Source organism: Botryllus schlosseri, chromosome 6 (genome assembly GCF_051294905.1).
Source record: "Botryllus schlosseri isolate E-star chromosome 6, Bs_hap1, whole genome shotgun sequence".
Taxonomy (NCBI): Eukaryota; Metazoa; Chordata; class Ascidiacea; order Stolidobranchia; family Styelidae; genus Botryllus; species Botryllus schlosseri.
In genome coordinates this window covers 13,477,199-13,490,620 of record NC_137241.1, presented here as the reverse complement: position 1 = coordinate 13,490,620, position 13,422 = coordinate 13,477,199, and the positions used below count along the sequence as shown (strand labels likewise).

At 40.8% G+C, this 13,422-nt stretch overlaps 2 protein-coding genes and 1 long non-coding RNA gene across 5 annotated transcripts in view; all 3 read right to left on the bottom strand.

Moving 5' to 3' along the window:
- The window catches only part of LOC145440319 (peptidyl-prolyl cis-trans isomerase-like 1), a 120,912-nt gene that overhangs the window by 29,030 nt on the left and 78,460 nt on the right, over window positions 1–13,422 (bottom strand). The gene's annotated exons all lie outside the window — the stretch shown is intronic.
- The window catches only part of LOC145440296 (uncharacterized), a 118,178-nt gene that overhangs the window by 26,296 nt on the left and 78,460 nt on the right, over window positions 1–13,422 (bottom strand). The gene's annotated exons all lie outside the window — the stretch shown is intronic.
- Window positions 9,475–13,371, bottom strand: LOC145441054 (uncharacterized). 3 transcript variants are annotated; one of them, XR_013915715.1, is made up of 4 exons: window positions 12,232–13,371; window positions 11,148–11,288; window positions 10,740–10,819; window positions 9,475–9,751 (listed from the first exon to the last, which is right to left on the bottom strand). It is a non-coding gene; the product is annotated as an uncharacterized LOC145441054 (long non-coding RNA). The 3 variants fall into 3 exon arrangements; XR_013915714.1 differs by lacking the exon at window positions 12,232–13,371 and having other exon boundaries at window positions 11,148–11,527; XR_013915713.1 differs by lacking the exons at window positions 11,148–11,288; window positions 12,232–13,371 and having other exon boundaries at window positions 10,740–11,117.

Genomic DNA, 13,422 nt, shown 5'->3' with positions numbered 1-13,422 from the left:
AATTTGACCTATATCTAACCAAAATTCCCACAAAAGAGGAGGACAAAATCTCAAAAAAGAGGGCATTTGGGCGTCCTCCGAGGACAATTCCAAAAAAGTAAAAAAAGAGGACAAATCATCTTAAAAGAGGACGTACGTATGGTGACGCTACAGAATTGGGGTCCGGCATACTTAGTAGAGTCTATCAAGTATGCCGGAACCCAACTGTGTAGGGTTTACCATACGTCCTCTTTTAAGAGGATTTGACCTCATTTTTGACTTTTTTGAAAGTGTCCTCGGAGGACGCCTAAATGTCCTTATTTTTGAGAATTAGGGCAAAATTCGACTGAGAAAAAGCAAATCAGCACTGATGTAACGCTCCGGCGGCTATTTCGGGAGCTGAGCCGGGAAGCTGACCGTTTTTTAGTCAATCATTTATTCAGGATTTTCCTCCGGTATTGCAAGTCTGAAAACTTTGAAAAAGTGTCCTCTTTTCAGATTTCCTTCGCCTACGCCAGAGGTCTCAAACTCCAATGTGCTCGCGGGCCAGTTTTCCAGTTTTGACGACGCCGCGGGCCGCAGCATTCGTAGGGGTATTCTATGTCTTTCCAAGTAGGCCTTATTTAGCGGGAAGGAATTGTCCCATTGAAAGTGAGCCGATCCAGCAGACTGACAGTAAACACACATCGTCAAAATGTGATTTACTCTTGTATCAATTTAGGCCTGGCACGAAAAGAATCATCACATTTATAACTATTTGAATAGAATTATTGTTGTACTTGATATCAAGATACAGACACCATATGGGCGGACAAATGTACGGTGCCATCATAAAAGCTGTCGGGTTATAATTTTGTAGCTACTATGAATATTTTGAATTTAACTGATTGATAATAGAGACTGATCTGATATCAAAACATTTCTAAGTTGAGCATTGTAATTCCAATCCAGGATTCGGGTATACTTCTGATAAGTAGGCTATTAACCTCATGGTCAAATATCTTCAAATATAGAAGCAGAAAAAAATATAGATATAAATATATTATTGAATGTGTCCTAGTGATTGAAATGTCGAAACGCGGAACGGCCCATTGTCGTTACATCTTTGGAGCGTACCACCTCGGTACTCGGTAGGCTACCTTTAAGTGGCCTTAATTACCAGATTGCCAATGGTTGCCATAACTACTTGCTTAGTTAGCGAAATACCAAGCTGCCACCTTTTGATCTATTACTATTCCCCTTATAGTTTGTTGATTCCATGGTTCTAACAAATTCACGGCATTCCGAGTCCACTCGAGTCATTTTCATTTTACCATCGAGTTAGCCCGAGTCTGAGTAGGCTAATTCTAAGAAAGGTCGCGTCCAAGTCCAACTCACAAATTTCGGTCACGAAACGTCTAAGGGTCAGATTTTGTCAGCATGAATTGGAAATGTGGCGAGATCGTGAATCTTCCACTGCATGGTAGCATTTACAATTGATGTGATAGTGAAGTTTGATGAATAGTTTCAGGTTCTCGGAGCAATTCAAGACAGAATTTTCACTTTATAACCTGAAAAGATATATGTGACACTTATTTATTGTCAAATTAATAAAAATCTAAAATGTCGCCGCGGGCCGCACAAAATACTCCGGCGGGCCGCGTGTTTGATACCTCTGGCCTAGGCCAAGGTGGGTGTCTGATCTCAAATACCAGGGTTGTAATGTAATACAAGGTCCCGAGCGAGTCACAACTCACAACACAAGTCAATCTCACTTTTATAGTTTTGAGTCGAGTCATTTTCAATTCTCCCCCGAGTCAAGTCCGAGTCCAAGTCAGCGAGCAGAGCGCCGAGTCCGAGTCATGGTATTATGACTCAAGTCCGAGTACAAGTCATTGTGTTGACTGTTCAGTCTCCAGTTAAAGTATTGGTAAACCCTATTTTTATAACTCTGTTTGGTGATATCGAATGGTTTGCATTTATAATATACTAATTTTCCTGACTTTTAGCAGTTTCTGGTCGCATTTTCAAGTACCCAGTACCAATCAACGAAGTCCCAATAGTGTGGTTACTTTACTTTTCTTTGAAAGTACAATTAAATGTCGGTCTTGGCCGTCTGAGCCTCGAGTCTTATGACTCGAGCCAAAGTCGAGTCAATACACAGATTGACTCGAGTCGAGTCGAGTCGAGTCATTTCTCTATTTTGAGAAAATGACTCGAGTCAAGTCGAGTCATCAGACTCCGTACTTAGATGAAAAATCACTCTCAACATCGAAAATCTGCATTGTTCAGAACAATCGGATGACCGCAAAACAATAACCACAACAATGATCCATTGCGGCTCTTTGATTGTTCGGGCAATGCCGATAATTCAGACTTGGATGGCGAATTCTGGGTGGTTCATAGTGCCCGATCATATTTTCATTTATATTTTCGGAGTCAGTGCGACAGTCGATCAAGAACAGATTCAGTAAATTCTGCGCTCTGGAAGATAACTTGATAACTTTTGGATTGACAGAAATCCTACAGCCGCTACCGCAAAATTGGCCTGAATAAAACTTCGGCGAAGCGGAACGAAGCTGCAAAATCTGTCGTTGCCATTCCATGTTTAGTTTACATTCGATAGTTTTAACCTAATTTTTCCGGTAGGAGAAAGTGAAATCCTGCCAGAACATATCAAGTCGGCTGTGTAATGTGTGTTGTGTATTTATAACTTAGCTCAAGGGTCGGCAAACTACGGCTCGCGGGCCGGATCCGGCCCGCCAAGCGAAATCGTCCGGCCCGCGACATAATAATTAGTTATCACAAGAATACGGCCCGCCGTTTCATAATGAGTTTCAATCTGCAGTGCAGCACTGCATGAAAAAAATGCGGCATTGCTGCGATATAATAGTAGCCTTCATCGTATTAGTCTATTGTTACGCCGTAAAACGAAGGTGGTTGAAGTAGGAGATGGAGATAGACTAGACTGGATCAGTGTTTATCAATCGGGTGTATCTTGCAACCGAAGGTGTTCCATACTTTTTTAAAGGGTTTACCACTCTAATGGGGCGTGACAATAAAGGTGTACTTCCTTTGCTTCAAAACGCTGGGAACATCTCAGACGCAATGACGGAATCTCAAACTGTTCAATTATAGATAACTAGCCTCCGTATGTTAGTTAGCCTATCTATAGTTTAATTTTCCAGAAGGCATTGTGTGCCAAGACAAAAAAACTGAATAGTGTTTTGGCCACAATGGTGAAAACTGTTAATATGATTTTTGTCTCATTAACTGAATCAGTTACGCCAGATATTACTAGAAGCAGAGAATCAATATGGCGATGTCATGTAGGCCTATATCTGTCATGTTCGCGCATTAAGTCGAGCAGCTATGCTTACACGAGTGTATCAACTGAGAAATGAAATAGCAACTTTCCTCGAAAACACAAATATCGTTGACTCATAATCTTGTAATCGAAAATGGGTATCTGATCTTGCTTTCCTGGTACATTAAACGTCACATCTGAACAAATTGAATTCGCAACTTCAGCGGGAAACCTACTAAATGCATGAGATATACCGAGCGGGATAGTGTAATGGTAATGCGTCCGGCTTCTCGTGCGGTAGGTCGTGGGTTCGATCCCCGGCCGGGTCATACCTAAGACTCGAAATTGGTATCCGCAGCTATCCTGCTAGGCGCTCAGCAATCACGGATAGCATGGAGGAGGAAAAAAAACGGGGGCGCAGACTAGACGACCTCATGGCCGTATCGCAACTCCGTCGTCAAAGCATCTCGATGTTGAAGGCGAAAAAGAATATCATCTCTCTCTCTCTGTTGAGGCGCATTCAAAACAAATCTGTGACTCTGGAAATGTCAACAGTACAAAGAAAATTATGCTCACTTTTCTATACTGGAGGAGAGAAAACCTAGTACCAACACTACATTTGTAACTGTGATACGTAATTTAACTGCTGGATATTCACCCGCTTTTCCGACATTTCTTCTCTACAAAATGAATTCTGACTGAATTCTGGCCACGTACGTCTGGCCATGTGAACAATAGTTTTGAACGATGAAATTCACGAAGAGCAAGCTAAGATCACGTATTTCGGTCGTCCATTTTGAATAGGGTCTGATTCTTGTTTCATCTAAGTTGTTACCAGAAGTTGAAAACCTATCACAAAGCAAGCTGCGTCAATTGTCACATTTATTCTGTGTTGTTGAAGTGTAAATACATGTGTCTTGTGATTGGTATGATTGAGATTGCAGCAATGTAGGATAATATACCGAAGTGAGCGTAAAATATAGTACTAAGAAAAATTCCGGCCCGCCAAAAAGTTGTACACCCGAAATTTGGCCCGCGACTAGCAAAAGGTTGCCGACCCCTGACTTAGCTATATAAACGGTCAGTTATCTATAGTGTATTGTGTATGCCCAAAGCGCATGGAAAACTGAATTCAGTTTTCCATGATATGCGCCATGCGGTTGTGTAATACATGGTATGGCACTCAGGGTGATTTTGTAGCATTGCGAACAACACACCGGGTTTGGGGGGTGATTTGATGTTAACAGTCACGCATCAGTGACTTTCAAGTACACGTTCAAGTTTACGACGGAAAACTACCTAAAAAGTGGTTTAGTAAGTTTGTAAGAGGCTGGATATATGACAAGAGAAAGCATATTACCTGGGCCTATCGCACTATCGTAGGCCCCTATACTACGTTGGTTCAAGCAGAAGTGGTAGTAGGGGCTCAAATGTATATTGACCTACAGAAATAAGTCACACAATTCTTTCGTATTCGATATTTTGCGAACCGTATGCACTACAAATGGTTTCAATCGCTAACATCTTGTCCTCACTTTAACTAGTTACTTGTAGTGTACCCCAAGGCTCAGTGCTTGGGCCGGTCCTCTTCACCTTACATGTCAACGACATTTCTGAGTCCTCATTGAATACCACACTGTTCGCTGATGATACTCACCTCCTCTCTTGCTCGTCCTCCAAGGCGAAGTTGGGTGCCGTGACCAGTGACCAAATGCACAAAGTGCATGAGTGGACGGCCCACAATAATCTCTGCGTCAACGCCGTGAAATCCCAGTTATTGGCCTTAAACTCAGAAAACAAATTAACCGTTACCATCGCTGGTCAACAATAGTCAAGAAAGCTACTCAAGTAGAAGTATGAGTAGCGACGCGAAAATCTACTTAAGTACGAGTAGTAGTACTTCTTCCATTAGGAACCTAAAACTACTTGAAGTAGAAGTAGAATTTGCTGGCTTTAAATCTACTCAAGTAAGTAAGTAGTTTTGAAAACGGTCATAATACATTCGCATTGACTTTCAAAAGCTGCAAATTGAGCTATGCGGAAGGTGCAGAGAGTTTCATGTACAATGCATATTGATGAATCTCAGAAGGTATAAATTACCGACAGCATGAGCATTCGACTGCATCATGAGATGCAAATGATAGTTTTGCTGTGGAATGAGATACTAATCTTTTGTTTACTCGAACACCCGTTTTAGAAAATGTCAAGGCATATTCCCTCACGCATATTACGACCTTTAGTTTATTTATTTATTGGAAGAAGAAAAAGAGTGGCGAATATCACCGTTAGGTCTTATGCGCCACGACAGTACTCAATTTTAATGTAGCAGCAATTCAAATATATCGTTTACAACTCAGCACATATTCTACCACGTATTTCAAAATGCTTGGATACGTTAGTAAGTTGACGAGGCGAAATGGAATATTCATACAAACACAAGCACGACGCAGGAACGTTCTATGAAATTCATGCGAGGGACAGTCCATTATAAAGTGCTCAACCGTCTCAGGCCTTTGTTAATTCGAAGAGCAATACGGAGAAGTTATAGGGATACGATGTTAACGCTTTGAGCAATTCGTATACGATGATAAAAAATATGGCGTAACGTAAAAATGCCATAGAGTGATTGTATTTTAGGAAAATATACTGCGATGCTACACTTGCTTTAAAACTTAAACATGTAGGCTATTGTTCTTCAGACAAAAAAACTGAAACAAATTAGAACTCTTAGTAATGATACTGCGAATTGAACGAGAAATACCAATAGTACATCAGAAAAGCGGAAAATGTATTTTATGTTTTTTGTCTAGACCAGTGGTTCTCAACCTGGGGGGCGGAAAAGCATCTGAAATGGGGCGCAAAGAAGCGGTCAACTGAAAAAAATTTGGTGCTATGCGCGATTTACCTCCAATTCACGCGTGTTTCTCTACATATAGAACAATTTTTATATTTTTTAATTCTCTCATCAATAGTCATAACCTTCCATGCCATCAAACAATCTGTTGGAGTTGCTAGCATCCCGGTTGGATTTTGTGAGATGACGATAAGGGGGGGGGGGGGGGGTGGAAGGGGGGGGGGGGGGTGGGGGGGGGGGGTGGCGCGAAATTTTTCACTATCATAAAAGGGGGCGTGTCTAAAAAAAGGTTGAGAACCACTGGTCTAGACAGTTCTAACGGTGGCCCTCTGAAATAGATCTAACGCCCAAAAAGTCAAAGCCCACTTTTTCAGATTAGAAGCTGCTAGATTACGATATGATGGGTAAATGCTAGATTGAAAAACGCCAGTTTTAAACGTTATAATGGGCCATATTTACAGGGTTGTAACCAAGTCACAAGGTTCCGAGTCACAAGTCAATTTCACTTTTCTGGTTTTGACTCGAGTCAAGTCGAGTCATTTTCAATTCAGTACCGAGTCAAGTCCGAGTACAAGTCACGGAGTAGAGTGTCGAGTCCGAGTCATAGTGTTTTGACTCGAGTCCGAGTCCAAGTCATTGTGTTGACTGTTCTGTTTCCAGTTAAAGTCTTGTTAAACCCACTTTTTATTACTCTGCTTGGTGATATCGAATGGTTCGCATTTATAATATGCTAATTTTCCTCACTTATAACTGTTTCTGGTAGCATTTTCAAGTATTAGTACTGATAGACAAAATAATTATAATGTGATAACTTTACTATTCTTCGAAATTACAATGAAATGCCTGTCTTGGTAGACCCAGTCTCGAGTCATATGACTTGGCCCGAGTCATGCGCAATGACTCGAGTACAAGTCGAGTCAATACACAAATTGACTCGAGTCGAATCGAGTCATTTTTCATTTTTAAGAAAATGACTCGAGTCAAGTCGAGTCACCAAAAAATCGTGACTCGAGTCTAACTCGAGTCGAGTCATGACTCGAGTCATTACAACCCTGCATATTTACTCTGATGAAATATTTCATATGGGCGTGCCCGCTTCCAAGAATTCTCTCGATCTTTTCAGTGGAACTCATTGCAATCAAACATGCCCTACTATGGGTACGGCAAAGTCAAGTTACTACGAAATTGGCAATATTCAGCGATTCCTTGAGTGCATTGGACGCGATCAAACATTCGGGACTATATCACACGGCACTGGTGAATGAAATTATTGAGCTGAATCATCAGTTGCGAACAGCAGAAATCACCATATCGTTTGTATGGGTGCCTGGACACTCCGGAATACGCGGTAATGAATCTGCAGATCAATTAGCAAGGGCGGGAGCTGCTAATACACACATACGTCGGAATCATGCTATCCCACTCGCCGACGTACGGTCGTATACTTGCTAAAGAGCTGCAAAGATGAGTGGGACCGTATCTATCAATCCACAGTTACTGGGAGAGCGTACAAAGATCTGCGGCCCTCGGTACATGACAGACTATCTGAAGTGGATACAAGGTTGGGAAACTCGATTATGCTGCGGTTAAGAACGACGCATTGCAGACTAAACCACCATCTCAACAAGATTGGATGCATCGACTCGCAACTGTGCGAAGCATGTGGTATTGAGGAAACCGTAGATGAATTGTAGAAAATACCGCTATCAAAGAGAACGCTTACGACGCCATGCAGAGTCGAAGAATGTAAATTTCGACATGCGAACCCTACTGACTGATCCACAAGTACTGCGATATGTTGTTGAATATGTTAGATCGACTCGAGGAATATTGTAAAACCTTTTTATGTGCACATGTGTACCTATCTCAGTTATATATTATGAACTTTCTGTAGCGTTTAACTTGTTTCTGTCCGTGGCGCAAAAAGCCTCCAGTTGTGATAAGCGCCACTCATGCCAATGTTTTTACCTATAATAATAATAATACTCAGATGAAATATTTCATATGGGCGACAATGCGGTGCAATGCAACCTAAACAATGTTCACTTTCGTGAAAAGATATCTGTAACTCTATATCTACTCGATGTGAAACACGATGGAAATTCTGGGTTTGACTTAAATTTTCGTAAAATTGAAAGTTGGAAATCCGTGAAAACAGCCCGAGAATTCCCCAGTTTATCTTTCTAATTGGAGGATTACACTACTTCTACTTGACAAACCGAAAATAGCAAAAAGTAAGTAAGTAGATCACAAAATAGTTCGAAGTAGATGTAGCGAAGATTCTATCTACTTGAGTAAGTACCAGCAGTAGAGGAAAACTACTCGAGTACTTCGAAAAAGTAGAAGTACTTCGCTACTGACCAGTGACCACCTCTGAAAATGTGAAATACCTTGGGGTTTTACTAGATTCGAACATGTCCTGGAAGAGTCACATTCAGTCGCAGGAAAAACAGTTATCACGAAACTGTGGTCTGTTCTACAACCTTAGAAACTACATGCCAGTCTGGGTCCTTCTGATACTTTTTGAATCATTTTTCGTATCGAAGTTACAATATGGCATCATCTGCGTTGGGGGTCTGTCAGTAGAACTGCACTGAAGCCGCTACAAAAACTATAACATCAGGTCCTCCGTATTATAGCCAGGGCCCCAAAGGGACCAGGATGTGTGTCCAACCAATCACTGCTCAAAAAATTTGGTGTCCTAAACATAAACGATAGGCTGCGGAAACTAGAAATTGCAATGTTTATGCCTCAGTTCCACTGCGGCCACTGCCCCGAACACCTAAATGACTTCTTTACCTCTGTATCAGAAGCAGACATGGGGTGATTACTTCATGAATGTAATCGATTGCGATTACGATTACTTATGAATCACGCGATTACGATTACGATTACAGCAAAATCAGGAAGTAGTCGATTACGATTACGATTACATTGGAAAAGTAATCACGATTACTCACGATTACATTTATTTTGCGTCTTAGAACTAATCTTACAAGATATATTGAAGACAATATAAGGATTGCGTCGAAAAGGCCTAATGAGATAACAACAAATTTATCGCATCAAACGATTTGCATTCTTGCCAGTTCCGTAACTGCCGCACCCCAAATTCCCCAATAGGGTGGTGAGAGCGCTCACTCTAAAAACTGGGCCCACCTTTTAAGGTGTTCCAAAAAAAACCTTCAAAAGAGGAGGGAAATTTTCTACCTTATTTCACCTGGTGGTTATTTTCCCACCTCATCATAAGGTGGGCAATTTTCCACCTTGTCCTATCCGGATTCCGCTTCATCCTACCCGGATATCCCCGAGGTACAGCATATAACCACACTTTAAGCCTTCACAAAACACTACATCACCTTCATTCCAATGCCTTTATTTGCAAATTAGTCACGAATGTGATCCTGTTTGGCATAAGCTGCAGTACTGATGTCTTTTACACCTGGCAAACGCGCCAGAAAAACTGACAAGACAGTCAGAAACTGCATTTCGAAGATCCAATGAATTTCTAGCATCACTGCAAATGCCTCATGGAAGCTCTCGATATTCTTCACCTTTTCAACATCAAACCAGACGGTCCACTCTTTCTTCATTGTATCGTAGCAAATTGTAGGACACGCGGATGTGGGTGTCTTAAAGAAATATATTATTATGTGAAAGAAGCATCAGGTCGAACATACACTTAACACACACACACAGACACACATTGATGTTATTTCAGTAATCAGCTTATGAAATATACCGGCAACAGGGCACTGCGGATCCTATTTTCAGTCAACATATGATATCAAATAGCAAATAGGCCAATGTATATGCGGACTTGGCCAGGTGGAAGTGATGACCATTTTCAGTCATCAGCTAATGTGAACAGTAACCTTTAGTAGAGTGGCTCTCAATTTTTTGTCGGTGCGGACCCCTTTTCTTAACCATCAAGGCAAGGCATCCGTGCAGACACCCCTGAAGTTTTAGTTCAAATCATGCTCAATAATAGTGCAACCGCCATCCACCTCTTATCGATAGTCCTTTTTTTGCAAGTTGCAAAGGTACATCTTGGCGAGTTTGAAGTAGCAACCTCGGATAACTGCTGTTATCTACTTTTTGAAACTACTTGAGTACTTTGCAGCCCTTCATTTCCTACTTGGTTGAAGTAGCTTTGACATGGATTTGAAATCACTACTTCTACACTGTACTGGTACTAACCTAGAAATATCCGATATGATGCTTTACCCGAGCTAAGAAAATCACAAATTATATTATCATTCAGGTTAAAAATTTAGAGGTCTGCAAACACCATAAAGATGTGCTTCACGGACCCAGAGTTAGAACTGCGGGTTGTGGGACCGAGCTGAAAAGGGAGCATGGGCTTGTAACACCGGTTTTAGGTTTGCTCCTCACTAAAAAAGGTTGAATACACCACATTGAGAGAAATGTATTGATACTATAATTCAATAATTGATATTATAAAACGTAATTTTCAGTATTTAAAATTGTCTCCGAATCTCCACGACTCGACTACAGTTGAAGCTCGATTTGTGCCAGTAGTGGAATAGTTTTTCCCATCCCAAATTTTAAGCAAACAGGTACTTATAATATTTATATAATATTTATAAAAATCCGTACCTGTTGAACCTGGAAGAAATTGCCACATCCTTCATGAAAAATTGTAGGTATAGAAACAATCCGGTCTAGATTTTGAGATGCTGTAAAACAAAATATATTATAAGTCCAAGTTGATCACTGAATACATACAGGTCAACATCAACTCATTACAATACAGCAGAGTGGTGTGCGTCAACGCGTCGCGTCGTAATGACGGATTACTATAGATTAAAAACAGTGCGAAAATTGATGCCGTGCAATTGCAACATGACTGAAGAACGCTTTATAGGCCTATATCATGAGAGGCAATTAATATGTGGAAATTACCTACTCAATACAATTATTTGAAGAGATCAATGCTTATGTCAAAATGAACAGCTTTATTACAACAAAGGTAATAGATATAATAGCAGAAAGAGAAAAACATACCGATCACAATCCATCATTTTGTCTTCGGGACATCGATGTCAGCTTCTGCGCTTCATCCTATCAACCATATTTTCAACCAATTCCGCGTTGAGGGGAAATCATGCTCATCTTGTCTTCAGGGACAGAAGACGAAACTGTTTTCTGCAAAGCAGTCGAAATTTGAAATATGCAGTGAAACAGAATAAAAATTTCATTAGGAGAATAAATTTGTGAAACCGAACCTCAAATCATTTTTTCAACAGGTGAAGCAGCAAAAATGAGCAGATTTGAATTTATAGGCTTTACTTTGCCTTGGTGAGCCAGTCGAACTTTTCATGCTACTAGTAGGGCTGGGCAAAATCGAGTACCTGAGTGATTCAATTCTGAATCACGTAATATGCTTCGAGTCCGGTAAGTAATCCAGTATCACTCATTATGACGCCATAACAGAATGTAAGATGTCAAAGTTAAAATATGTACCGTTTATGCCACCACCAAGAATTTAATGCCTTTTATCCATCACATATAAAACGCTTTGGTATTTTTCGACTTCGCCAATTTCATTCGACTTGGTGACAATGCTGTTGGATGATCATGACTTCGGAAATATGCTACGTCCAGTAACCTTGGTAGCTTTTGTACTATAGGTTTCGTATGCTACGATACCGCCAATCAAGGTTTATGGCTTCAACTGTGAAAATTAGTATCGAAACTATAATTCTCGGGTATAAATTAACTTTCAGTGGAGAGAAGCGTAATATCAGTACCGGTACTCGAAAATATCGTGTTTTACTACTCGACTCGAATCATAAGAATTAATACTAGATTCAGGTTTGGGTACTCGAATCATTGTGCCCAGCCCCAGCTACAAGTGATAGTCAGCCTGCCAGTCGCCTAATTGTGCTGCGTACACCAATTCCCTACTGGATCTACTATATAGCATGGTTTCATATTAGAAAATGACCATAAATTGCAGTTACTTCTAAAATTTTCAAACAATTATTTCAACTGAACTGAAACAAAGCTCACTCTGACTTAAGCATGTAAATTTGAAAAGGCAAGTTTGAAGCATGAAAATTCATTCATTAGTCCATTATCGTCTCACCTTCCATTTCTTCACGGGGCGCAATGTAATCTCCATTCTCCAATATGGCGGCCGTCCGGCCGATCGTCAGACAGCCGACAACGACAGGAACAGTTGAGCAACTATATACGGGTTTATGCTAGCGAGAACAGAATGCGTTCATACCGCATTCCTTAACAGGAAGAAGCGGTTCATATTCAAAAACGTACAACTATTGCCTGTGTAGTAAGAATAAGCACAACTCATAAGAATTCGCTTCATAATGAACTTCAAGAGGAGAAGACATGCGCCGCCAACGCGGTCTCTTCGATCTGTCTGCTTCGAGGTTCAAACGCTGATTAATTAAAGCGTAACCGACATGGCTGATCAGTCAGCATGAGATATTAGAATCTTCGCTTTTCGTGTTCGACTTACTACTTAGTACACTAAATAAATATTATAACTATCAATATTGAGTACAGACTAGAAATTGACTGAATAGGATAGTAAGATGTAAGTCGAACCATAAGCAAATTGGTGTTTATGAAACTGGATGGTTGAACGGGGTTTCCCTTGAGAATGTGGTTCCCGCGGAAACTCAGCTGACTTCACGGAATCGCCGCGCAAGTAACTGATGCGTTGCATTAATTTAGTATATATTATTCGATAATGCATTCATTGCTATGGATCAAGCCCAGGCTGGTTCCGGGAATATATGACAACGTTGAAACCGCTGATACCAGTCTCGTCTTTGAAATACGTAAGCAACATAGTTTCTGTGCAGTGATGTGATGATGAATGCTGAACGAGGACGACGGCAGGTTCCTGCAAGCGGGCTGCAGAAGTGTTTGTTTTCGAATTCAGTTGTTCGTCAGACATTGATTCTTATACTGCCTGTTCATCAGCCATTAGGTTACTTGATATCAGTTGTCAGGATGACAGAAGAGCGAGGTGTCGGTGTTGTTGCAGAGGTACCGTAACTGGTGGTTCTGATTTCTGCTGTCATTTGGAATGATTGTGTGGTGAGCTAATGTATGAATATATGCTGGAATGGTCAATTGGTCATGTTTATGATTTCGGAAACACACTGGAACTAAAGTACTACCGGTACTCTCTGATTGATTGCGCACATCATCATGCTGGTTATATAATAATATTTATATTTCCTATTCATTGCTGTGCTGCTTTGGTTGCCAGTAAACTCGCCCCAAAGTAAATTCGGCCCAGGCAAAT